This window comes from Ursus maritimus, unplaced genomic scaffold (assembly GCF_017311325.1).
Source record: "Ursus maritimus isolate PB19 unplaced genomic scaffold, ASM1731132v1 scaffold_5, whole genome shotgun sequence".
In the NCBI taxonomy this organism is placed as follows: Eukaryota; Metazoa; Chordata; class Mammalia; order Carnivora; family Ursidae; genus Ursus; species Ursus maritimus.
Window position 1 is genome coordinate 66002720 of NW_024426663.1, and position 27451 is coordinate 66030170.

The window sequence follows — 27451 nt, forward strand, 5'->3', positions numbered from 1 at the left end:
AGATTCACTGAAGAATCTAAAACACCAAGCACTGAGTCACCCCTTGTCTTATACATTTGATTAAATATGTTCATCTAATTTTCAGTGACGGTGCAGTATTTTTAATACAAAATCAAGTATAGATAGTCGGTATTCCTGCAGCATTTATTTGGCACTTACTGTGTTCCAATGGCAAAGGCTGATTGATGGCATTCTCAGTGAGTGCTTTGGGAGGCTGAGAAGAGTCCCTAAAAGCGACCGTAGTGCATTGCTGCAGGTGTGGAGTAATCTCTGCCATGTTCAAAAGGCCTGTAGATGAGAGTTTAACATACTGCATCTCCCACATCAGGTTTGGGTGGATGGCTGAGTCTGAGTGATATTATCTTCTCTATTAGAAGGCCTCTCAGGAACTGAGTGGTGGTTTTAATTAAATCCAGTAGGTTGAGAAAAGTGGTTTGGCAGTTTCAATTGATTTATTGTGTTTGTGACATCTGGGCCTGATTTATTGTATTGACTTGAAAAATTGTTTTTGGACACTCACCCTACATATTTTTATTCTGGTTTTGGGAACTCACAGGCTATAAATAAGTAGCATTTTCATTCTGCTGTGATTTAGTTTTCTCTGTGTTTTTCTTATTTTGGTGGGATGGTAAACTACTGAAGTCCTCATGTTAATGTGATTGAAAGCTTGAGATTCTGTGGGTTTGTGTGCATGAAGAGGGCTGATTTAAAAGTGGTGCTGGGTTGAAGTTCATTATCAGCATCTTGCCTAGGTTTGTGAACATAGAGGGAGAGAGATTGATGATTTCTTCAATTTAGTCTATAAATTGACAAATGATTTGCTCCGTGTTATGGCTTTCTAAATTTTAAGATTTAGATTTTATTATTTTTTCTTTTTTTTCCTTTTTTGTGTAATTTAAATTCGAGTAGCCAGCATTAGTTTCTGATGTACTGTTCAATGATTCATCAGTTGAAGATTTAGATTTTAGACATAAATACGAATGCCATGTTGTAGAAAGTTCCTTTCCAATTATCTTAACATAGCATACTCAGTTGGATGTTACAAACAAGTGACCCTGAACCCAAATTTTACTGTAGGCAAATCAGTCTTGGAAAGTATCATCTCCAAACTCCACAATGCATGTGTAAGAAGGGAGGGGAGGTAAGAGTCAAGTTGCAATTTCTGCCCAAGGCGGAGGGCAAAGAAGCAAGGAGGTCTCAGTCAGCCTAAATATTTCACTAGTCTATGAATGAATGGTTGTGCATCCCAGTTACACAAACTGTAATGATGTGTTGGGCTTCCAGGTTATAGCTCTCTATTCCCTACAGCTGGGGCCACTTAGCCCCTACCTGAATCCCCAGTCAAGGTTTTGGAACAAATCAAGGAAAATTTAAGGAGTCTACGTAAGTCTCTCAGGCAAATCCACTTCATGTCACCCTGTGGCTTAGCTCACTTTAACCATCTACCTCAATATTAGATACTGGGCTCTGCCACTGTGCCTTGTAGTCAGCCTCTAAGTGGTGTTGAATCCACTTGGAATGGCTTCCCAGTTTTTATTCTTGTGCCCATATCTCTTTGTCAGTAGCCTATTTTGTTAGTCTTTTAGTTTCTTTCCAGAATACCCAGAGTACTGCTTTGAGCCCAAAGTTGGGGCCTACCTGAGACTAACCACTTATTGCCTGTGGCAAGACTGTACTCATGACCACCTCCTGTCCAGATATTTCTCTGTGAGCTGCAGCTGGTCTACCAACTCAATGGAGTCTCCCTGTTGATTTAGGTTCACTCTTGCATAGGTGATTGTACATCTTAATACACAGCATGATCCACAGTCTTTACTTTAAAAACCCTAATTTCTTCCTCTCATTTTCTTTTGTGGGATTATCAGTCAATAGACTGCTTACCACTAAAGCTATATTGAGTTCATTTGAAAACTTCTAATGTATTCTCTATGATACATGAGTTGCTTCAGGTAACTCATGAACTTATTTGGTTTTTCTGGGCAGTGTTCAGTGGAATTCCCCAAACTGTATAAGATCAGGTATGTGAAAGGAGACTCAGTTATAGGGGTGCTTACTGAACATCTACAAACAGGCGTAGATTTTAGCCCAGCATAAAATCTGCTTGGAAAACCTCATTCATATCAAATTCAAGTAGGAAATAATGCCAAATGGCTTAAAAAAACAAACAATTTTACTGAGATAGAATTTACATAACCATTAAATTCACTATTTAAATTGTATAATTCAATGATTTTTAGTAAAGTTTTACAAAATTGTTCAGACTTCACCAAAATTCAAGTGCAGAACAATTTCATGACCCCAAATTAGCCTGGTCTCAGAGAGGTAATTAGTCATGATTTTATATGTGAATCATCTTTAAGTTAATCACAGAATGATATTATATACATAATAAAGGAAGAAAGTACACAGAATGTTATGCATTTAAAAACAGTATATTGAAGTGCTCTTAAGAGTGGCTAATTCAGATGACTTGGTTGACTTAATCCAGGAATAACACTGCAGTGCAGCCTGCCCTTCATACAGAAAAAATTCTGAGGGAATTTTGAAAATAATTCATTCTAAAGAAGAATAAGTCTATATGTGTGCAAAAGTACATCACGTATTAGAACTGTGCTAAGTCAGATGAGGAAACACTTTCTCATTAATAAACATCTATCTGATTTACCTGTGCTGTGGGCTCCCTGCACATACCTGCAAGATCTTGTACCTGAAAGGTAAATACCAAGGTTTCTGGACCTGCATTTCCTAATGGACTGCAAAGAGCTGGCCTTTAAAGTACAGCATAAAGAGAAGCTCGAAAGAGTCATCTCAGTAGTAAGTGTGCGGTTCTACACTGTCAGAGATAATGATCCTTAATGGTGTTTTTCACTTGTGACGGTCATACCCAGTAGGCTAAGGAGCATACTAGCAGGATGTCGAGCATTTGAAAATTTGGTTCATAGGTTATGTGTGGATTTAATAAGGCATCCTTTCTAAGAAACTAAAGAATTCATCTGAATTATTCAAAATAAAAAGCTGACTGTTTGCTTTTACTTTCGCTGAAACATGACACCGAAGAGCTAGCAGTGATCTGGAGGAAGAGTTTAGCTTGGCAGGTTTCCCATTCTTATTTACAAGAGTTTTTCAAGCAATTTTGTTTTTACAAACAAGACTGTATTAGACCATAGGGGGAAATGCATAATTAGATGTTCAACCTTGGAGGATTTATAATCTAGTCAAAGAAGTAAAGTGCTTCCCCTGGACAAATTATCAGAGTCGAGTCTTATTGTAGGAAGTGCTGTCCTTTAAATCACTGTGGCAGTGATTGAATATAAACAATATTTAGTAAGATGGACTCTTGGTGATGCCTGATAAATGTGGTGAGAACAAAAGCCACCTGGATGCACCATTCCCTTCCTTTCTGTGTCTTCATCTTCCACCCAAATCCCCCATTACCTCTAGGGACACAGAAAGTTCCTATTATTGAGTTGATCAGGTAAGTAGTAGTCTCTTATTTTTACTGGATTAACGGCTTATTAGCAAAGAAGAAGAGAAGAAACAAAGATGCTTAACAAGGGTGATGACAAAATGTTCCTGAAACATCTGTTCATTTTTACTACAAAATGTTCTTCTTATGCAGGCATTTATATTTTCTGAGGGAAAGACCATGATGTTGTAGTCCTGGTAAAATCCTGGCACTTTGTGATTCAAATGCATGCTTATCTCTGCAACTCTTCAATGCATATCCCTTCTCCCTACTCTCTTGTTTTATAAATCATGGGTTGAGGGTGTGCTGACACACTAGTACATTGCTATTACAGAAATCGGGTTTCCTCTTATCTCATCCAGCCACTAAAGCATTTGTTTTAAAAGTGACAATTGATATCTCTAAGCCTATGGATGCAAGGGTCATATATTACAGGGTGCATGATTTATCTACAGCTTTGGGTCTTATGGACCACGGCATTTTATTTGCAGAAGTTGACTGATTGGGTTCTGTATGACGGTTTTATCTCCATAGGAGTAATCGTCTAGCTCGCTTGGGTGGATGTCTGCCTAAATACTCACTAATGATGTACGGGGATGAGAGTCTGTCTTTTCTTAAGTTTTGTTTCCACATAACATCTCAAGCTCAGCAGGCAACTATTTTGAGGAATACAGTCTTCTGATGAAAGTCCTTTTTGCGTTTGATGAAGTGTTCTTGGAACAGCCTCCTGACCACACTTTATTGTTTGACGGGTTTTTGCCTTCAGTGGAAATACTTTTTAATGGTCATCAATGATGAAAAATCAGTACAAATACCTTTTTATCCATTTCTTCTAATTCCAAGTTAGTAAGTTCATGTTAAAGGGAAAAAATTAGGTATGAGGGCAGTTGGGAAGGAGCTTAAATTCAGAGGCGGTTCAAAGTGTATTTACAATTTAAGGGTTGCATAACTGCCCCCTTAGGTTAGCAGTAATTTTAGATTGATGGTTTTTTGTTTTGTTTTGTTTATTTTGAGATTTTCATTTGACTTGCAAAGTATGAGAAACTTGAGTTGAAGAACCTATCAAGGATTGTAGCAAGGTTTTTCTGAATGGGAGGGAGTATATCTTTTTTACTTATTGACACTATAAATGATACTACTATGGTATCATTTTCCCTAAAGCCTTGTTCCTAAAAATAAAATATAATGGACTCGTTTATGACCAGAAAATCATTCCAGGTTAGTTTTGGATAAACTTACCACCTGAGTTCTTGGGCAACACCTGGTTAGACAGGTTAAGGAATAACTGGTTTGGAGTAGGACTTTCAAGTTGCAGGGAGGACAAAGATCCTTTTAAGAGGTAATTTTCACTGATCTTGTTGTCCTTGGAACATCTGGTCTTTTAACCCTTCCAACCTGTTTCTTCCAGGTCATCATTGTCTTTCTAGTTTTATTATTTTCCCTTCCAATTGCTGTTGTATCCACTTGGTCATTCCTCTAGCTAGAGTACCTCATTCTTCTTACTTTCTGGCTCCTTTTCCCAAATGACTGAAGAAAGTCATCACAAGAAGACTAGATGCCTTTTAACTGGGCCTTCTGAGTATCTCTACTGGTCGCTGAAAGCTTTCATTCATGCAGCTTGGCATGTGCCTCCCTCATTTCATTTTTTATCTTCTCTGCTGCCATCTGCCAACTAGTAGGTTTCCTGGACATGTGGCAAAGATTGGAACCCAGTACCTCCTGAGATCACTCTTTCTACTCATGGACAGATCATATTGCTAGGAAAAGCTTCCTTGGGATTCATTGAAATCTGTGTCCTATAGCTTCCGCCAATAGATCCTACTTTAGCACTTAGGTGATTAGGCAGAATATGAGTCTTTACAGTCAAGATCAGCTCATTATTGGGAATACTTATTCAAAATCCCTCTCTTCACCATTTAGCTATTTCCCCTTCTGGATCTTCCTTCCAAGACCAGCCCTCCACCTTGAACCTTGATTTCATCTCCATCCCAGTTAGTAAAGAGACTTGATCCAACTATTCCTTGTTTTTTCACTTGAATCCCTAATTGCTTACCCTCTACTGTACCAATTCCTTTATGAATTTGCTCAGCTCTACCTTATACCACATAAAATAAACTAAATTAAATAAAGCCTCCTCTTTACCTTGCTCCTTTCCAAACAACCACACAATCTTGTGCCATCCTTTTTCTGTCAAACTATTTTACTGTATTTGTAAAATTGATCTGTGTTTTGCATTAATTTTTATATGCTGCAAAGGTGCTGGTTAGCATATTGTTTTATGAATTTGAAATAAATGTGGTAGTTGATATATTTCCAAAAGTAGGCAAGGGTTAAGGTTTGATAGAAACTAATATATGAAATAAAACAAAGAATTGATACTGTCTAATGGATGAATGTATGTATCTAGTCTAATCTCTTATTGTTTAAGAAGACTCTTCTAAGAAGATTTTTGTCCTTATGTCACATTTAAATAACTCATAACCCTTCTTCCCAAATTCAACTACACAGAATGGGAGTGGAATAATATACTATTAAAAGATGTAATCTATTAATTTTTCTGTGATGAGCAGAACACATTAGTAATGTACTATAATTAAAAAAAAAAAAAATCCCCAGTACTACAGTCTTATTTGAGTATCACTCTGTACTCGTGTTGCAGAATGAAGGATCTGATGCCTTTTTTACTCTTAATTCCTTCTCCTCTCACCCCTGATGAGATGGGGGTCTTTGCTAAGACACAACAAAGAGACGGAGACTGTTACTAGGCAACTATGTAATAGTCCATATTTTTAAAATAAGATTTCTTTGTTTCATGGATATGTTGATCTGAATAGTCTAAAAAACCTAAACTCACTCCAAGGAAAAAGCTACTGGCCCTTCCTGATGAAGCAGGGAATGAAAAAGAGAATGGAGGAGTTAGAAACAACTGGAAAAATATAAGCATGAACCTGCTCTTCAACAACTAATGCCACAGAACGTGAATTTTTGAAACAAATAAATGGAGTAAAGAGGATTATTCATAATAGGAAAGTAATTCATCATTATACAGAATTTCTAACAGAGAATAAAGTGCCCTGGTGCTTTCACAAGTGCCCTGTGATTCATGCTCTGATCATTTTATTCTTGCAATTTTCAGGACATAAGATGAGGTATGTCTGAAATATAGTTGTATGTTATATAATGTATACAAATAAAACTCATGTGTATATGTGCACACTAAAATTTTGTGAAATACTCCAAACTCTGACATTCCCATATTTTAATAGATTTCTGTAACTCGGTGACATTCTAAAGTTCTCTAAATTTGGAGCACAATATAAAATCAAATTTGATTAAATCAGTTTTCCTTGATGGAAAAGAACATTACTTAAACCTTTGTGATTTGTGACCTATGATTGCACTCTGTTAAATGTGATTCGGAGGTCATGTCTAACTTAAAGCCAGGGAGCACAGTGCAAATTCATTACCTTATTTTAGTTCATGTAGTGCCACAGCTAAGATCCCATGAATATTTGTACCTCTGACACTGAACTGTGAAGGAAATCCATTTCTCTGATGTTGCCGTATCATTCAGGCCTCCATCGATGAGATTGCAGAAGCCCTCAAGGAAATAAAAGTTTATGATACTCACTAAGATATCTATGGAAGTCCACTATTGCTGTCCTACAAGGCAAATTCAGGTCACGCAACAGAGAAAAGTACTATATATCTCTCACCAACAAATGAAACCGTTCATGTTATCTTAACGCCATGAGCTCTATAGGTTCCAAAAGCAAATGGGAAAAATAGGCAACAAGCAGGATTCATTACATAAGTTTATAAAGTTTCTCAACTGGAAGGAATTTTGGAATTAATTTACTATAGCCCCTTTTTTAGAATTAAGGTGACCGAAGACCAGAAAATGTAAATTATTTGAGATTACATAGCTTGTTAGAGACACAGCCAGGGCAGGAGCTCTGGACTCCTGACTTCAGTCTTGCCACTATGCCAATGATTAGTAGCTAAGATGACTTTGTATTCTTAAGATGTGTTTAAGTTTAGAAAGTCAATTATGAGAAACATGTATTTCCCTAGACCATGTATTGTCAACAAAGACTGCATCACCTCTAAAGGTTGCATCACCTCTAAAGGAGATTGAAAAAAAATCTTATATGTTAGATACGATAGTAGTTTGCAGCCATGAAGGACCATAGTGTCCAATCAGGTATGCTACATATCTATAGCTTCCAAATTTCAAGGTGAGAGGTGGGGTAGAAGAAGGAAGAATTAAGAAAAGAATGTATAGTTAGGGCCAACAGTTTTTTGTGTTGTTTTGTTTTTAATCTAGAGCTCGTGGTTTTAGGGAAGGATCTTAGGGAAGTGGCCCAAATACTGCTGAGTATAGATGCTGGAGGCTCAATTTGTTTTTAGAGTTAAGCCAGTAAGTTGGACTCCAGAAGCATGCTTTGCTGTTCTCATTCAGCTTGGTGACCTGTAGCAAATCGTACCAACTGGCTTTTTATAGAACTAAACTCAAGTCTTCATCATTTTATACCTAAAGGACAAATGAAGAAGAGGTTACACAGTGTGCTGGGTACTATGAACAAGGTACATATAGAGTGCTGTGGGAATCTAGGAGAAAGGCTTAGTGTAAAGAAAAATACTTGGGCAATTTTGGGATCTAAATCCTACTTCTGTCCCTTACCACCGATTTGAAAGCTTCTGTCTTAAGGTTGTCCAAGTTGCAATTTCCGTATCTATAAATTTGAATTTATCTACGTGATTTATCTATCTTACATGATACATGTATGAAGCAATAAACCTGGAACACAGTAGTCATTAAATAAACAATATGTATTATTATTATTAGCTGTTAATACTTCCAGCAGCCATGAGACCATCAGTTTGTTTAGTAGGCAATTTGCTCTTATCTCCTCTTTTGAAAAACTCTCCCCTGTTCTTTGCCCCAACTGCCTGTCATTCTCCTACTCTTGACACTCCCTACCTGCCTTTGGCTTCCTTGTGATCTGTTTGCTGACCGTGGCACCCAGGTCTGCCTGCATAGGGATACCTAAGACAAACTGAACTATTATGATTCAGCACAAGTATCACCTTACCTTATATTTCTATCCTCCCATCCCCTAGAGGTTAGAGTAAGATATCTCACTGGTTTATGTCTCCCCCATGAGACTTTTAACTTCTTGAAAGCAGAGATTCACTTATTTAACAAGTATTTATTGGGCATTTACTCTGTTCCAGGCACACAGTTCTCAGTTATGAACAAAACAAACAAAAATCCTACCCTCACGGAATTTGTATACCCATACGGTAGAAAGACAGTAATATAAACAAGTGAACCATGGAGAATATGTTAATGATGAATGCTAAGGAGAAAAATAAGTCCTAAAGAGGGATAATAAGTTTAGGAAGAAGTGTGATTTTAGAAATTGGCCAATTGAAAGCTCCCCTGTCCCCCTCTGCCACACACGCACAAAAGGCAATTGAGAATAAGATCTGAAAGAAGTGAGGGAATGGACCATGGAGATATTTGGGAAAAAATATTATATCCTCAGAGCTATGAGGTACATTTTCACGGCTGCCACAGGACCAGCTGTGTAAGGCCACATAGATCATTTTTAGGATCTTGGCATTTACTCAGAGAAATGGAATCATGTCTTTTGCTTCCTAATACCACAAGTACTGGGCCCAATGTCTAAAACATGCTAGGCATTGAATAAATGATTGATGAATGAACCTACTCAGTCACCACTACATGTACACGCACACAACCAATTAAATGATACACAAAGGATGGCTTTGTGATGTCCTATTTAGACAGGTACCATGTAGGATAAACCTGAAAACACAGAGCCCACTGCATATCATTTAAAGAAATCATAACAAAATGCGCAGCTTTATACCTGTCAGTTCTGTGTTGATAGACGATAACCACAGACCTGGTGAGGAAGTTGGGGAGAAACGAAGACAGGATGGGGCAGGACAAGTATGAGGTGGATCCTCAGACCACTGGATGAATTGGTAGATTTAGTAAACAAACAACTTAAATTTGCATTGCAATAAATAATGAATAATTTTTTAGTGTAAGTATATCCCATCAGTATTCAACTTGGTGTTCAGTATTTTATCTGGCAAGCCTACCTCCAAAAGACAAGATTTACATGGAACCTCAGCATCAAAACCCAATTCTCAGCGTAGTCTGACTGCTGGGAGCTCTCATCTAGTGCTCTGGTGGAAGTGATTTAAGGAATGTGGGTCAAAATAATCGAAGTCCTTCGTACATTTATTTTTATCCCATCATTTTATATTGTGTATATTTATATATATATATATGTATATATATATATATATTGTGTAATTTTACAATGTATAGAGTATAGTAGTGTAGTAGCATATCTATGTATATAATTTATAAATAAATATTTACTGGAACCGAATAGTCAAACATTTATTCCTGATAAGGGAGAAGAATCAAGAAAGTTGGAATCAAAAAACATTTATTCCTGATAAGGGAGAGGAATCAAAAAATAGAAAAGCTCTTCTATTCAGTAGATAAGCAGCATTGGGACAAAGAACATCTATTCTTTTACCCTTAAAAAAAAAAAGATACTCAAATTAAGAAAATTATTACTTGCTTGGTGAAAGTGTCACTAAGGTATTTAGTTTGGGGAATTTGTGAAATTGACCAAGTGTTCTGAAATATACTTTCTTGCCTCAAAAATAGCTGATAATCACTAGGATAAATCACTGTTAGGTAATCACATGCAAACAATTCATTTTATGCATTGTTCATCTTACTTATGAAAAAAAAAAGTAGTTTGGACTTGATCCTTACACTTCACATGGTCAGTCATACTTTGTTGTTTTGTTCTGACAATTGCCTGTCCATCTTCCAATCTGAAATGATAAAAAGTGGAGAGAAAACAAGAAGCCACAAACTACTCCCACTGTGCAGAGTGACAGCATTGTAATACCACAGAATCTAGAGACAGATGGTGGCTTATAGCTGACATCAATCTTCAATGAGAGTAAATTTAGGATAATGCCCCTCTTTGGTAATGGACATGTCTTTGCAAAGTTATTGCTGACAGCATCCTCTAACGTGCTGATTTGCTAAGACAAGGTTTTTATTGCATCTAATCTTGTCGTAAGGCATGAAAAAAATGGTTGGGTACATGTTTTTCATGTATAGTTTTTACAAGAATTGCCTGCATTAGAGAGTGGCTAAATTGTTTTCCATATTTTATGGCACATTTCTAATGTTCCACCGCACACAACATTGATCACTCAGTCCATTAGCTTATTATGATATCCTGAAAGGACACACTTCCTTTGGGAAAAGCCATTATTTGAAATGAGAGGAAGGTTCTGACTTCATAGGACAAAGTGGGGTGAAATCTATTGAACAACTTCTTAATTTCATCAAGGAAGAAAAGAAGAATATATAAGTATGTACTTAAAGGCATATATATTTTCAAAATATTTGACATCTAAATTTGCTTTGCCTTTTGAGTGGCTCAGACACTCCCCAAACCTTGGACTATCCCCAGGAAGGATGGAAACAGCTTTTACAATACAAAACTTTTTCAGAGTTATGTACATTGGGAAATACTCATGGCATTATCAGGGTTCTAATAGTAAAATAGAACAAACAGACTGTAATATAGGGATTTGTTAACACAAGTTGTGGAAGAGCTGAGAAATGTGCTGGGACTGTGGAGTATTGCAGAGATGAGCTAGAACAGAAAGTGGCACCACCACCAAGTGTCACTTCCAGAGTCTGGGCAACTCAGCAGGAGCTGAACCCATTCTGGGGCTGGCTTTAAGAGCTGGCATCATGAAAGGGTTTTTCCAGTGGGTCTGAAAACACTGTAGAGATACAACCCCTGAAGGAAATGTCACTAAAGGGAAGTGAGAACATACCGGATTCTCCCCTCTTGCTGTCCTCCAGTTTGAGCAGCTCTTCCCTTAGGCAAGGAAGACTTGTAAATGTGGTTCCCAGCACTGCAGCACAAAGTGGGAGGGCAGGGAACAAAGCTGGGAGCCAAGAGATAAACAGATAACTTAGAACTGAAGCAGCGTCCTTTCCCACTTCATTTAATATGCTTCTGAGTGTTGTAAACTCTGTCATACATATAAAGACACAATTTTTCCAAAGCTAAGCAACCTTTGAGATCTTTGCTGGCAGGGTAAGGGTTGAAGTGGAGGTTGAGGCAATAGAGGAGAAGTGGTCCACAGAACACATTTTGAAAACTGTTGGCAGGTGGCTCTTCAGGCTCCTTTATGCATTGGTGCTTTGAGAAATGTAACTGTATGGGAAAATGGAGATGCCCCATTGTATTCTACACCTGCTATATATCAGAAGCTATGCAGAGTCCTTCTGCAAGTATCACTTTATCATCAAAGTGGCCTAAAAGGGGAATTCATGTCCCTGTAGGGATATAAACCACCATATCTTTATCTACCTCTGAAATCTCCAAATCATGTCTTCTGGGTAGGGGGTCCTTTGTATCTGCTATTGAGATAGGTAGACAATACCAAGTTCTGCTTTGACAAGAAGCCTAGACCACTCCAATTATGTAAAACCTCCAGTCTGGAAACTTAGTAACACATGAGTTACTGTACTGTGTCAGACCTTGGGTCCAATCAATTATTTTGTCTTTGACAATAACACAGATGGTTTATGGACTGTCGTGTTTGTTCTTTAATAAATTTCTTAAATACTTTTAGGGTTGTACTGCAACTAATAATAGCTTGCACTTACTGAGTGCTCACGAGATGACAGGCACTGTTGTAACCATTCTACTTTTATTAATTCATTTAATCCTCACTATAAAATGTGGATTGGTTTTATTATTATTTTCATTTTCCAAATGAGGGAATAGAGGCAGAGAGCATTTATATAACTTGTCTAAATGTGTGGAACTGGTGATGGTTGAGTGGGATTTCAGTCCTGTGTCCGAAGAATTATAAGACTTCTCACTATCCCATGATGACCCTTTATAGATTAATGACTCATGATTTTATTTAATTCTTTATACAAGAAACTTCCTAGTGAATGGTTATGATTATTTCTCTTGAAAAAAGGAAAAATTACAATCGTACTAATTGTACACATTGAGATGTCAAATAGGTTTCGGTTTTTAATATACTCTTTTGAATAAAGAAATTAGGTAATTTTTTTGCTGGTTCATGAAATCAGGCCATAAATATTTTTCACATCTGGTGTTAATTAAATGAAATTTTGTTCATGTGAGATAAAGCAGTTGAAACAGTAATACCTAGGGTTTTTTGCTTCTCAGAATATTAAACCTGAAAGGAAGGGAGTGGTGAAGGTCTGTTCTAATGGAGAGAAGTCAGAACTAGACACTGTAGGAACCCTGGGCCCTTGTTAAGTTATGGAATCATAAAAGTGTGCATCATGTTTGCTCAGATTACAGGTGAGTCTGATTCAGTGTCTTTGTCTTCTCTTATGAAAAGCAAGCAACTAGTGATGTTGGTCCAACACTGGACAAGTCAGAGGCTAGTGGAGATCACAACATAGACTCTAATACCAGCCACTTTCAGTGTGAAGAATGCCAGGACAGTGAGCTTGTCATGTCTTATGGCCAGGGACGGATAATGAGAGCATTTTTTATTATTTTTATTGCTCTACTTCTCTGTCCGCCACAACCAATATATAGGTGGCAGTAGTCTGTGTGGGAGATGATGATAGCCTAGATTGTGAAGGGGGCAGAAGAGATGGATTTGGATTCATTTTAATAATTGCTGGAGGTAGAACTAGTAAGTCATGGTAATGGACTGGATGAAGAGGTTTGGAAGAGGGAAGAATCAAGACTTCCACCCACGTTTCTGGGATGAGCAATTGGGTGTGTGCTGCAAAAATTACTGAAATGGGAAACACAAACAGAAAATGGGCTTTATTGCTCTTGTTGTTATTATTTTAGTGGTACTTACGATATTTGAGTTGTGTTTTGTGTACATTAAGTCTGAGTTTCCTATAAGCCCTTAGATGTCAGGGAATAGTGATATATAACTCCTGTGTGCAGAAGAGAGGCAGGGCTAATGCAGATTCGGTCAACATCACCATATAGATTTTTTTAAACTTTTTTTTTTTAAAATTAGAGATTACAGTGAGCACAGAAGTAGAGACTAGTACAATGGATTCCTGTGTGCCCTTAACCAAACTTCTGCAACCATTAACTCCTGGCCAGTCTTGTTTCAACCATATCCGTGCATTCCCTGCTCCCCCACTCCCCACCACCACCACCACCACCACCACTAACACTACTGGATTATTTTGAAACAAATCCTGGATCACATATAATTTCCATCATTACTCAGTATGGCATTTTAGAAGTTGAGGACTCTTCCTAAAAATGTAATCACAACTAAAACAACAGAAATTTCTAAAATTATCCCATATTGAGTCAATGTTTCAATTTCCTTGCCTATCCGTAAATTTATTACAAATCAAGGTCTGAATAATTTACATTATAATTAGTTGATTTTTCTCTTATGTTTCTTTACGTTTCCTCTCCTTTCTGCCCCTTACAATTTATTTGTTGATAAAATAAATTTATGGTCTTATGGAGATTCTCACAATCTATATTTTTCTGATTGCATCTCCATGGTGTCATTTACCCCATTATCTTCTCCTTCCCTGTTGTTTCCTGTAAATTAGTAGTTGGATCTATAGGTTTTTACCAGACTTGGAATATTTATTTATTTTTGGCCCAGAATATTTCACCCATGGTGTTAGATATTTTCATCAAGAAGCACAAAATGTCTGGTTGTCTTGCTTTTTCTGGTATTAGTAATCACAGATGATCACTGCCTAGATCCATTATTTCATTTAATGTTGCAGAAAGCCTCTTCAGTTTGGTTTTTGGGTAATTTGGACACATTTCTTGCTTTATACCTGAAATCAACCATTTCTCTTAGGAACCTCAGTCCCTTTTAGTTGAAAATGGTATTTAGAGAAAACAGGCTGGGTACTCATTGTTATTGGGTTGGTCACTGTGGTTACAGCTAGGAGATACATCACACATTCATACTGATATTTCATTTTAAATTCAGAATTACTGGGTCTTTACTTTTAGATGGTAGCTACTCTTGTGAACATGGCATAACATACGGAGTTATTCAATCCCTGTGTTGTACACCTGAAATTAGTGTAACATTGTGTGTCAAGCCTACTCAAGTTATACAGAAAGGAGGGAGGGAGGGAGGGAGGGAGGGAGGGAGGAAGGAAGGAAGGAAGGAAGGAAGGAAGAGAGAGAAAGAAAAAGGAAGGAAGGAAGGAAGGAAGGAAGGAAGGAAGGAAGGAAGGAAGGAATTGATTAATCACTGGGCTTTTACTTAACCTCTTCTGTCTTGCATAGTGATGATTTCTAATGTCATCAAAAAAGATGATTAGCTTGTGGAAAGGCCCATAACCTGTTTCCTGTGAAAATAGAGATTTAGGGCCCAGAAAGAAAAAAGGACCTGACAAAGCTGGCAGAACGGAGCCAGCAGATGTGGTGCCCTGAAAGCAAGGGTGAGATCATGTTAGGAGAAGGAGGAGACAATGACATTGGATGATCCTGAGAACTTAGATGATTCGATGTGAAATTGTGTGAATTTGTATTTGGCAAAAAAGAAGCTCCTGTTGCCGTTGAATGACAAGGGCAGAACCCCATCAGTTTGGCTTGATCAGTAGCTGGGAGATGAGAAAATGAAGAAAATGCGAAGAGATTTGTCCTGATTCTGAATGGTGGAAATAAAGTGGCCATTTATAAGCTGTTTTCCCTCAAGGAATATTTCTTAATGGATAAAATCTAGGTGTCGGGCAAGTTTTCTTCTTAAATCTGAGAGAGAGAGAGGGAGAGAGGGAAAGAGAGTAAGCTATCCATATTTACAAAATGTAAATGAATGGGGCATAAAGAGATCTCAACACAGGTTTCCTTTCACACTCCTGGACTCCTTCGTGTACTGAATGATTCAGTGTACGAAAATTGTTTACGCATAGTCCCTCCGACAAATCTGTCCATAAAGCACAAGAATTTCCGTCTTCGCTGAACAATAAAGGTCTTTAGGAATAAGTCATCAAGGTTCCAGCCCTCACATATCATTTCTTTACATGAGCTCTGGATTCCTCTTCCTTCCAGGGATTAGTCCATCGTTCAGACTGTAAGAAGATTCACAGGGTGAAGAAAAAAAAAATATCCAAACTTTCTGTCATTTCCATGTGTTGTAATAGATTCACCTAAAGTAATTACCTAGGCTATATATTCTCAGCCTCACTGGCTTGGCCAGATGGTGTGTTCCTCTCCTCTACAGCCTGTTAGTTTATTTTAGCAAACCCTTGAGACTGCTTTAACATCCCATAAATGGAGTGGATGAAGGCCAGGTTCTTTCTAGGTTAATGATTTTGAGATCAGTATTTTTGAAACCTAAGCACTGTTTCAGCAAAGGAAAAAAATCAACAGATGGGAGAGAGGGTCACTCTCAGTGATTATGATGGCAATAAAACAGCTTACATAAGGAAAAGAACAGACTGTGTGGCTGAGTTTAGTCCTTCCCCATAGTTATGTGGTAATAGATACAAAAGCAAATCAGGCCTGCCTGTTGCTTCAGAGTCTTCAGGAGTGAAGATAAATGGTAAGAAGACAATAACTGTTCTCACACTTTTCAGTACAGCAATGTGCTGCCTCTTACTAAGAGTTCTTTTTTCTACAATTGCAACACGTGCCTCTGAGATGAAGGGGACTGTGGTATTGATTACCTTTTATTTTATAGCATACACTCCGTAACAAGTAATTTTACTACTTTTTAAAGCATAGCAATCTTTTGACTCAGAAGGCTCCATTTCAGTGGACCCAGTGTGACTACTCAAATGCAACATTCATTTCTCTGGGGGCAGAATTCTTTTTAACTATGATTAAAAAGAGTTTACCTAAAAATAGTACCTGAGAAGACATGGGTGTTTTTCTTACAAAGAAATTCCAGAAAGGGAATGAGGGTGGTTTTTAAAGAAAGGAAAATATGAAAGATGAATTGTGCACTTGACACCATAGTTCTTTTCTCTGCACAGGTGCAGGGATAATAAGAGCCCACTCTGGTTTCAGATTTTCTCTCTCTCTTTTGTCTTGATTATTACTATCACCAGAGGGCTTCATCTTTCAAGCAGCGTGTACAACAAAGATCAAATTAAAGCACCTTAGGCGGAAGTGGGGTGGAGGACAGGTCCAGGAGGTGGAGCTGAGCATGGTTAAGGATCACTAATAGCTATAATGGCAGCGGGGGGGGGAGGGGAATCTCTTTCTTTCGAGTCTTATATCTATTTTTGAACCTAAAATCCCTGCTCCTAAATTATCTACATTTGCTGATTCACATATAACTGGTGTGAAAGCAGTATTAGATGGAAAAGACCAGGCATATAGATTAAATGTCATGAAGGATGGCCTTCCAAATTTGCAACACATAATTATAAATGCCTTTCCTACAGGTTAAAATCTTGAGGCCGGTGTAGACTAGAAGCTAAGCTGGTTCTCAGAAATTGTGGACCTCAAAGATGGCTGGCAATTCCAGTTTTACTTCTACCCTAGGGTAGACTGAATCAGTATGGGGAGAGTAGACTGTACCATTCTTAATCATGAGGTCATGGATGCAAACCACCATTTCTTCACTGATAAGTTTCTAATTACCTATACAAGCTGTACATTTAAGCAACATGATTTTGCTCAAAAGATGCCATAAATTTGAAAATACTTAAGTTGTACAGATTAGGCTGTAGCTGTGAGTCGATCAACATTTTTTAGAAATGATCTTATCCATTTGGAAAATATGCCTCCCTGATTTCCATTTATTTATTTAAATATTTAAGCCTAAAAAGCACTTAGCTCTCCTTTGCCAAAATGGTTCATATCCTGAGAAAATCAAAATTGCTTGTGCTGATGAAAGTGAGTAACGGGGCTGGGAAGAATAAGGAGATAATACTTCACACTTTATCTTATTTTGAAATGTTTCTTTTATAAAAATTGGAGAAGGGAAGCCCCCTTTGTCCTTTATCTCTCAAAGCCTCATGTCGCAAAGCCCAGCTATGCACCATATGAAAGTGAAAACCTTTCCAGATTAATGATGAGGAGCTGCAAGCATCTGAGGAGTCTGTGGGCAACAGCCAATATTCTGGGTGTCCTCCTGTCTGTGTCGGTGTAACTTCAATATATACTGTTTCAAACACATTGCCTTTCAGTGTTTTTCTAATTGTCCTGAGGAAAACAGTCTCAAAGCCTCCTTTAACTGTATGTCAATCAATCTTTTATGCGTCATCATAGGAACAAAACATTGCCAGATTTTACATTTAAGTCAGTATCTGTCATTTGAAAGAAAAAAAAAATCAGAATAAAAAGCTCTGCCTTTGCTTTCTGAACTGAGTTTGGGAACACTTTTATCTGCCCTTTGCAAAGAACCCCTCCATTTTTCCTGTGGAGTCACTGTCTGATCACGTTCCTCACATTCGGGGGATCCCATCTGTTTACGTTAGCGATGAGCTGGCGAGGCAAAAATGGGGGAAAAATCAGAGGTGGGAAACAGAGTCTTGAAAACGTGTGAGAAATGCTCAGAAAAGACACACATACATACACATATTTTAGCAATTTTCTGGAAACAATGGAAATCCCTCCTCTTCTTGAGAAACCTCCCTTCCTCTCTCTGCTCTCCAAACGCCATCCAAAAACCAGTGTTTTAACAGCAGTGATCTTCGTGGAATGAAACAAAATGTGTTTCAGAGGCAGCATGGGAGCCTGAGAGCCGTGAACATATGTGCAGTGTAGTGTAGTAGGAAAATATAGGCCTTTTTAATTAGAACCTAAAACTGCTTTTTAACACTATTTTTTGGAGTTTGAGAATTGTATGGTTTTCTGTCATATAGATTCATGCTATACCACCAAGCTCTCTTTTTAATTAATACACAAATAAAGGATACATAATGGGTTGCCCAGAGATGGCACATTTATCCTCACTAATGAGGGTACAGCATGAGGATGCTCACTTCTTGCCTAAGGCTATGCTGCTTTCGGTTCTTCATCCTGTAATTGCAGAATTAAATAGTTTACACTGGCTTTTTGTGATTAGGAAGAGGAGAAACACATTTTAGGAGGTTAAAAAATCCACTTGAATATGGCATAGTTACAATTTACTGTTCACGCCAAGCCTTTAAAATTTTCTGGATGCATGATTTCTCTCTTGCCAGCATCTGCCCCCAACCCCACCCCTAATTCCTGGAAGAAGACTCTTTGGTTGGGAAGAATTAAATAATAAGAGTTCAAGCCACTCTAATTGACCAGTGAGAAATACTGACCCAGATGCCTGGAAAAAAGATATGAAAAAGTGAGCAATGATGGCAAATAAATGTTTAGACAGGGCAAAATCTACCTCATCAGGCCTGGAGCCACGGGCTTCTCTCTTGGGCCCTCTGTTAGATATAAAAATGAGCAAAAACAAAACTCCGCCAGCAGGTGCTGCACCATCAAGTAAATGAGATGGGATGGATGTAAATAACTGAAATACAACGTAGACCAAGTTTAGCCAAGAGAATGTCGAACTATTTGTGTTGGGGAAAGCTTCCTGGAGGAGGTGGAAGATCCAGCTGGTGGCAAGGTTTAACAAGACATTGGCTTCAAAATTGGTCTCCTTGCATTCAAGAGGGGGTTTTAATTTATTATGAGGTTGTTTTTAAATATCTTTTCCTTGTTCCCTGTGTTTGTGTGCATACTGCAGTGCAGCCCAGGGAAGGAAGGGCTCATTGAGAGGCAGGGAGAGGAGAAACTCAGATCTGGGAAGGTCAGTGACAAACCAGTGATGGAAAATGGAAGCTTAGTGCAGAGATCTAGTGGTTTGCAAAACAGAAGAAAATGACCAACATCTCACTTTCTCATATTCCTCACTCCATGAACCTTAGTGTAGGGATGTCCTCGAGTCTTGTCTTTCTGCGCATGCACAGAAATTTCACACTGGAGCCAAAATAAATCAAACAGAAAATCTGTTTGCTATTGATATGAAAAACATTAAATTGTCCTACTTCTGGATAGAAAGATAATATGATGTAAGTTTATTGACATGAAATTATAAATTCTAGTAACAAAGAAGTTAATATGAATAAACAACTTACTTGCTTTTTGTATTAATATAAACTGTTATGTTTTGTCTGTTTTTAATATTTTATTTATTTATTTGAGAAAGAGAGGGAGAGAAAGCAGAAGCAGGGGGAAAGGCAGAGAGAGAAGCAGACTCCCCAGTGAGAAGGGAACCCGATGCAGGACTCGATCCCAGGACCCTGGGATCATGACCCGAGCTGAAGGCAGACACTTAACCAACTAAGGCACCCAAGGGCCCTGTTTTGTTTTTTTGAATGGTGATAACAGATGTGGGTTATATATAAGGCCATTCCCATAAAGAGACTGAATCAAACTGAATTTGTACAGTATCTATACCTATCAACACAAAGTACTGACAGGAAGACTTTATTAGAAGGGAAGAAACCTGTGGTCCAGTTCTAGTTCTGGCCATTACAAATGCCATGTCCTTCGAGAAAGTACCCAAACTTTAATCTGAAAAAATGAGCCTGACATTTATTCTTCCTTTTTTTTTACAGAAATTTTTTGAGGGTTAATAGAGATATTTTATGTGGAGGTGCCTTAAACATTTGCACATTAATATTCGATTAAATAGAATCTCGTGAATAGATGCTTTGAAATGTTAAATTTGAAATGTTGAATTAATAACAAGCTTCAATAAGCCTCTTACAACTCAGCAGTCTAATCCCTTTACAAAGTAAAAGACCTGATGTTCAAGAATTTCAAGTTAGCAATGTTTCCACCTATTTTGGTTTCTTGCTGGAGTCACTTCATTGGTGTAACTATCTCATCCAAAAGAATCAACGGGGGTTTCCAACGAAGTCACTTATATTGAAACCATATAAGTTTAGCCTTATTAGGTAAACATGATCAGTTGAAAACTTCTTTGGAGTTAAACCATTTCAAATAGACATATGGACTAAATAGAGTTGAATGTAGTTGATCATTTGATTCTCACAATCCTTAGGAACTATGGGCCGTTCATGGTCATTGCTAATCACCTTGCATCATGATCACATTAGTCTAGACACTACCTAATTTATCTCTTTTTGGATCAGCATCAATGTATTTTGGAAATGAATTTCCAAAGGTTCTTTCTAGAGGTTGGGCAATAGAACATTTGCTTATTTTGAATTAATTCAAACATTCTCTGAATGGAAGAAAACCTCAGGTTATGTATTCATTTTTACTAAATTTACTTTAGTAAATTTACTTAGTCTGCTCTTAAAAAGCAATTAAATTGCTCTATAAAAATTTCATTTTGATGCTTGTTTGCATTAAAGTTTTTTACAAATCGTGTTATTCAGGGATTGTAGGTCAGAATCTTGCTCAAAGAGTTTGTAGCTTCTTGTTACTAAATAGATGGAATTAAAATACGTATATAGCTCTATTTCAGTAGTGTGTAAGTTCAGTGATTCTTAGCAAATCTTTTTTTTTTTTTTACTATTTTTTATTCAAAAAGTCCCATATTAAGGAAACACTTTCAAAGTTTGTTTAGGTACCTTATTACAAAAAAAGATGGGGTGGAGGAGAGGGAAATTATTGGAAAAGAATCTTACAAAGCCAAAGGTAGAGAAAACAGCTAGGCTTCAGAGAAACCAAAGCATGAACAAGAGAGTCAGTAGGAGCCCAGGATGTGCTCTGGATCTCATGCTGGGCTCACATGGGCTCATATCTTTGCTTCTCTCTTCACTTTTCCCCACTCTCTATATACATTATTTTATTGACATATAAAAGTCATAAGTGTGCAGCTCAATAAGTTTTCACAAAATGAACTCAGTGAAATCATCATCCAGACTAGTAAATAGGATCGTACCCACAGTGCTGTGCTCCCCAAAGGTGAACTTTGATCTAAATTCGTTCTGCCTGATTCTGAATGTCCTAAAAATGGAACTATGTTATATGTAGTCTTTTATTCCTGGCCTTCCGTCACCCAATATTATATTTGTGGGAGTCATCCTTAATGTTATGTGTAGTTTCATTTGTTTTCATTGCTATATAGTATTCTTTTGTGCTAATATGCCATAATTTATCTTTTGTATTGTGGCTGGAAATTTGGTTTTTCATTTTTCCCTATTAAAAAAAAAAGCGCTCCCGTACACAATCTTCAACTTGTCTCTAGTGCACATTTTTGTGCATGTCTGTTGGACATGTACTTTGGAGTAGAAATCCTTGATCACAGGTTACGTGCATATTCTACTTTAGTAGATCCTGCCAGACAAATTTACAAAGTCGGTCTCCAACAGCGCATGGCTTTTCTACTTGCTCCACTTTCTCCCAGCAAGAGAGAGGCAAATTAAAACCACAAGAAGATGTTGCTCTACCATAAAATTCTATTGTATTGTAGTAGTACATATCCAGGATGAAATTAAGAGTTTATTAAGTATAGCATTTTTCAGGTCCAAAATTTTCACTTAATTTCTTTGATATAGATTCCCTTTCTCAGAGGAAAGTCTCCATCTTGTCATCTACTTTTGTTTTTTTTTTTTTAAAGATTTTATTTATTTAACAGAGAGAGACAGCCAGCGAGAGAGGGAACACAAGCAGGGGAAGTGGGAGAGGAAGAAGCAGGCTCCCAGCAGAGAAGCCCGATGTGGGGCTCGATCCCAGAACGCCGGGATCACGCCCTGAGCCGAAGGCAGACGCTTAAGGACTGCGCCACCCAGGCGCCCCTTGTCATCTACTTTTTGAATCATTATTTTTTGGACTTTAAAATAACTTATCCTAGTTATAAATATAAATATGTAAATGTAAATATATAAATATTTACATAATATAGATAAATATATAAATAACTGTATGTTATTTCATTTTATTTTAAATATTTTATTTATTTATTTGACACAGAGAGAGAGAACAAGCAGGAGGAGTGGCAGGCAGAGGGAGAGGGAGAAGCAGGTCCCCCGCAGAGCAGGGAGCCCAATGTGTAGCTCAGTCCCAGGACTCTGGGATCATGACCCGAGCCAACGGCAGACACTTAACCAGCTGAGCCACCCAGGTGCCCCTATAAGTTATTTTAAAGTCCATGTGCGATAACCCAAATGTCTAAATAATCAATGTTTTATATTATTTCCTTTTTCTATCGGTCCTATCTCTTGACATGCCTTGTAAATTTTGATTGAAGGCTAGAATTTTTAAGAAAAATTCAGAGGCTTTGGAAACAAATGCGGCCTTCCTCCAAGAGAAGATTTTCTTTAGCTTCTTGCAGAATGTTAGAATGGAGTAGGTCAGCTTTATGCAATCTTACCCTGAATTGGTTTGGGACTGCATTTTAGACTTTATTTAAGCATTGATCTATGTAGTTGTTCGGATGTCCCAACTGAAGGCTGAGCTGTTTACTAGGATCTTTTGACTTTGGTAGGCTTTTAGCTCCAATTTTTATCTCTCAGCACAAGAAGACTACTGGTAACCAAGGTTTTTAGCCTCTTGGCAACTGTTTTCTGCTTGGTCCCCCAAAGTCTCAGTCTGTTTCATTTATAAATGACAAATGCTTCTGGGGAAAGGAGCTTAGAATGTCAGGTTTACTTCTCTGAGCTTCCCCTATCTTCAAAATATTGGCCCCTCAACCTTGAGCTGCCTTGCAAGCCCTGAACATCAAAATTTTACTTCCCAGTTCCATGAGACACCGGACAGCTATATTCGGCTTCCATAACTTTTTCGTCAACTCTGCTTGATTTACTGGTGTGTCTGGCAACACTGCTTATGAATCAGCAAAGAGATTGAGGCAAAAGCAGTATGGAATGGCATGCTTACCACAATGAGTCTCTCTTCTCCCAGAGATGGTGACCCATTAAGCACTGGCTATTTGAATAGCTTGGTAATATCTCAAACAGATTACTATGGTATTTTGTCCAGTTTTTGCAGCTGTTTTTATTATAAGGACTGATGTGCTACGAATCAGTTCACCGTCACTAGGAGAATCAGAATTCCTGTCTTTCATTGTCTCTTCTACTATATATGAACATTTTCTCCTTTTTGTCAGTTTTGGCTGAAAATGGCTTCTCAGGGGCCTCAAGACTCAACATTGAAGGAATTTTTGTGTGTCAGTTGCAAATTTTCAAGATGAAATTTAGTTGGTTGAGTGTTATCACTGACACTGGGGTCTATCATTTAGCCTATTACATAAATTACAGGTAAATTGGGAAAAAATGCTCTAAGAAGTGGTAGTGGGATTGAAGAGACAAAGAAAGAGAATAATATGACTTAACAAGAAGCAGAATCAAACAGAAGAAAGGCAAATAGACGTAACAGACATTTGGCCTCAAGCTGTATAGTCCAAGGCCCTATTTTTTGAGGGCTTCTTTCTTTTTAACTTTTTTTTTTTTTTTTTTTTTTACAGTGAGGAGCTACCATGGTATCTTTCCAGATTACAGTAGTCAAAAAAATATATGTGTGCGCTTAATCTAGTTTAATTGTACTTCTATGACTCATATTCAAAACATCCTGACTAATGCATAATTAGTCCACCTGTAGGTCAATGAAATTATCTGACACACTACAGAGTAGGTAAACAATAAGTAGACAATTTTGAATTTCTCTCACACTTGTATTGCTCAGTTCTCTTGGTCCTCTTCATTAGGTCCTTGATCTTACCACACAGCTGTGCCGTAGTTTGTAGTGTTTTGATTTCCTTTGCATTTCCAATTGCTAAACATTTACCATAAGCAATGAGGTTCTCTCAGGTGGCCTTCTAGTACTTTCTGAACAGTGTTGGCTTTCTGCCATGTCCACGTCGTTCTGCCCATGCAGTTCTATGTTAGTTTGTAATCTGTAGTAGTAAAGCACTCTGTACCTTAATTCCCTGATATATGCCCTGTGTTCATGTGGGAAAAGGTAGGGCCTTTTTAATCCTGCTTGGCTAAAAAAAATCCCTTCTTATGTGGCTCCATTTTGAAAACAGAGTTCTTCATTGAAGACAGAGGATCTGTATAACACTGTGATACATTTCACCCCCAAGCAACCCAGAACCTGTTTCTGGTTAATTACATATCTTTCTTTATTGGATATTTCCATAGTTTTTCCATACTGACTTAAATCCTTTCTTGAAATAGACCATTCTAAAAAGTTAGTAAGTCACTTATAACCCTTATAGAATACTTTTGTTTATTCACTGAACAAATATTTATTGGATAAATCTTAAGTATCTGCCTTACTGGAAGCACTGATGACAGAGTGATGAAAACAAAAGACAAGGTTCCTGCCTTCACAAAGTTTACACCCTTGCATTGGAAAACAAAAAGCAATGGCAATTAAATAAATAAGTAAGCAAATACTTTTGAATAATGATTTCAAATAATAAAATGTGTGAAGAAAATAGCATGATATAAAAGACAGTATGGGGGAATACAGGATATGGTGGGAAAGGAAGACGGTTTGAGGAGGTAACATTTGATCAGATACTCAAAGGATTAGGTGTTACCCTTGCAAAGATCTGAAAATGACCCAGGTAGAAGCAGAAGGTAAAGGCAAGAGCAAAAAAGCAATATCCTTGCGCTAACAACACTGCAGTGATCCCTTTCTCTTGACACTTATGCCCTTGAATACTATCCTGCCCAAATGAATAGTGTTAGCTTGTGTAAGAAACACAACAATTCAGAAATAATGGTATGTGAGTTAGGAAGCCAGGCCCTCAAAGATATTAAGGCTTCCTCCTTGCTCCCTGGAACACTCATTCTTGGGGAGCCAGTTGCCGTGTTGTGAGGACACTCATGTCCTACATGGGTAGGAACATGTGGTAAGGAACAAATGCATTCTGCTAAGAGCCAGTCAGTACGAGAGGCCCTCTGCCATCAGCCGTGTGAATTAGCTATAGAGGAAATGAATCATCTACCTCCGGGTAAGCTTCCAGATGACTGGCAGACCAGACCAACTTCTTGAATCAACTTCAGCTAAGCCACTCCCAAACTCATGAGTCACAAAAGAGAGAGAGAGAGAGGGAGAGAGAGAGAGGAGAGAAATAATAATAATAATAAGTGTTTGTTGTTTTAAACCACTAAGTTTGGGATACTTTGTTACACAGCCATAGACCACTAATGTAACTAATGAGTTTGGTAATGGAGGTATCCTGCTGCTGTAACCAATACCTAAATAGGCTTTCGGACCAGGCAGTAAGAAGATGGAATGCCTTGAGAAGAGGAGAGTGAAAACCTCAAGTACCTTGAATAGACTTTAGGTAGAAACCTGATGGCTTTTGAAAGGCTGATGGTGGGGGCTCAAAGTGGAATGAAGGAAAAGGGACCTTGGTGTATATTGGCAGAAAGTTTAGCAACACTGTTATCTGCAGTCATGTGGAAAGTAGAAAATGTGGTGAATCAAGTGATCTAGCTAAGGAGATTTCTGAACATTTTCCTGATTACAGCAAAACAAAAGAGGTAAGGGACAACCTAAAGAAACGCTGTTAAATAAAAAGAGACAGGACTTAATGGTTTTAAAAATCTTAAGCTTCTCTGGTTGGCAAATAATGCTAAAATTAAGAAATGGTTTCCAGGCAAAGATAAAACCCAGGGCCCTGCTAGGAAATTATGGTCTAATGATAAAGTCAGGGAGGTGGCAGTAAAGATCATTTGTCAAGACCATATAAAGAGCTGTCAAGACCATATAAATATGGCACCTCAGAGAACCTTTGATCAAACAGTAGGGTTTCTAAGAAACTTCACTGTCCCTCAGCAGTCTTCAGGGAAAGACAACATAGAGAAAGGTTTATCTTAAAGAAGTTTCTAGATGTGGATTTATTCTAAAAGTTTGAACTGCAATGTGATTCACAAGTAAACCACAGAGTTTTAAAAATTATTATATTGGTAGAAAACACTGACAGCTTGAACTGAAAAGGATAGAGACAATATAAAATGAACAGAAAACCCCCAAAATTCTATTGGTGGAAGCAGGCTAACAAACTTTTGCAGCTGCAAACATAGATTATCTTTTGTGGGAAAGGAAAGATGAGTTTGAGAAAGGAACCAAGAGATCAGAGGTCAGAACCAAGAGTCATACAGAGTTATTCCTGGACAGGAGTAAGACTGATACCTGATAAAGGAACTTTCAGCATTGGTCTGGCTGGATTTCAGTGACTTCTGTGTGCCTCCAATTTACCCTCCTTTTAAATGGTTATACAAAAAAAAAAAAAAAAGAAAAAAAAGAAAAGAAACGAAAAGAAAAGAAAAAGTTATCCTGGTGTCCCACCATTGTATGTTGGACATATAAGGGGACAGGTAACTTATTGCTACAGTTCATGGATCTTAAGATCAGAAGACACTTTTCTAGAAGAGCTATATTTAAAGAATTACATCTGAGGAGCCTCATCTGCGTTGGGACCTTTATTTAGATGACACATTTCTGGATTTTGAGCTGGTACTATTATGGAATGTGACTTTGGAGGGGGTGGGATGAGTATATTTTGCATATAGAGAATATGTGCATCATTGTAGGACAAAGGGCAGACTGTGCAAGGCAGCCTCCAAGATGACCCCCAATTATCTCTGCCTCCTGGTAGTCTCTTTCCCACAATGAGAAGAACTGACTTTTATTATCAGCATGATATTTTGGAAATGACAGAATCTGATTACTGAGCATAGATTCTAAAAGCCATTGAAGTATCTACCTTGTTCATTTTCCTTCACTTACTCTGGGGGAAACCAGCTGCCATAGCATGAGACTACTCAAGAAGCCCTATGAAGAAGGCCATGTGGCAAGGACCATAGGCCTTCCACCAACAATCAGTGAAGAGCTGAGAGGCCTACTGTCAATAGCTGTGTTAGTGGATTTTCCAGCCCCAGACAAGCCTTCGAGTGACTGAGATCCCAGTGAGTCTCTTAATTGCAACACCATTAGAGATCTCAAGCCTGAACACCCAGATAGACCACCTCAAATTTCT